Here is a 1,232-nt window from a genome sequence, read left to right on the forward strand (position 1 = left end):
CATTCTTGTTGAAGCTGATCCAGAACCTGAAAGGACTCTGAAGAGGAAACTAAGAGAAGCTAAATTAAAACAATCCAGAGACAACCTTATTGAAAATTTCGAACAAGTAAAGGAGATGGCAGCCGAACCCGACAAAAATAATTCAAGGAGAATGCTTGGTGACTTTACTGCACCAAATTCCAATTTACATGGAAGAAGCATCTCCATCCCTACCATCGGAGCAAACAATTTTGAGCTGAAACCTCAGCTAGTTTCTCTGATGCAGCAGAACTGCAAGTTTCATGGACTTCCATCTGAAGATCCTTTTCAGTTCTTAACTGAATTTTTGCAGATCTGTGATACTGTTAAGACTAATGGAGTAGATCCTGAAGTCTACAGGCTAATGCTTTTCCCTTTTGCTGTAAGAGACAGAGCTAGAGTTTGGTTGGACTCTCAACCCAAAGATAGCCTGAACTCTTGGGATAAGCTGGTCACGGCTTTCTTAGCCAAGTTCTTTCCTCCTCAAAAGCTGAGCAAGCTTAGAGCGGATGTTCAAACCTTCAGACAGAAAGAAGGTGAATCCCTCTATGAAGCTTGGGAAAGATACAAGCAGCTGACCAAAAAGTGTCCTTCTGACATGCTTTTAGAATGGACCATCCTGGATATATTCTATGATGGTTTATCTGAGCTATCAAAGATGTCATTGGATACTTCTGCAGGTGGATCCATCCACCTAAAGAAAACGCCTGCAGAAGCTCAAGAACTCATTGACATGGTTGCTAATAACCAGTTCATGTATACTTCTGAGAGGAATCCTGTGAGTAATGGGACACCTATGAAGAAGGGAGTTCTTGAAATTGATACTCTGAATGCCATACTGGCTCAGAACAAAATATTGACTCAGCAAGTTAATATGATTTCTCAGAGTCTGAATGGAATGCAAGCTGCATCCAACAGTACTCAAGAGGCATCTTCTGAAGAAGAAGCTTATGATCCTGAGAACCCTGCAATAGCAGAGGTAAATTACATGGGTGAACCTTATGGAAACACCTATAATCCATCATGGAGAAATCATCCAAATTTCTCATGGAAGGATCAAAAGCCTCAACAAGGCTTTAATAATGTTAGAAGAAACAGGTTTAGCAATAGCAAGCCTTTTCTATCATCCACTCAGCAACAGACAGAGAATTCTGAGCAGAATCCATCTAGCTTAGCAAATTTAGTCTCTGATCTATCTAAGGCCACTGTGAGTT

General features: G+C 40.7%; 1 non-coding gene across 1 annotated transcript; it reads right to left on the minus strand.

Moving 5' to 3' along the window:
- Positions 1–514: 514 nt before the first annotated feature.
- LOC148547659 (small nucleolar RNA R71) lies at positions 515–622 on the minus strand. The gene has a single exon (XR_015898329.1). It is a non-coding gene; the product is annotated as a small nucleolar RNA R71 (small nucleolar RNA).
- Between the last annotated feature and the right edge of the window lie 610 nt (positions 623–1,232).

The sequence above is a fragment of the Arachis ipaensis genome, chromosome B8, assembly GCF_059453495.1.
Source record: "Arachis ipaensis isolate K30076 ecotype BB chromosome B8, ASM5945349v1, whole genome shotgun sequence".
Taxonomy (NCBI): Eukaryota; Viridiplantae; Streptophyta; class Magnoliopsida; order Fabales; family Fabaceae; genus Arachis; species Arachis ipaensis.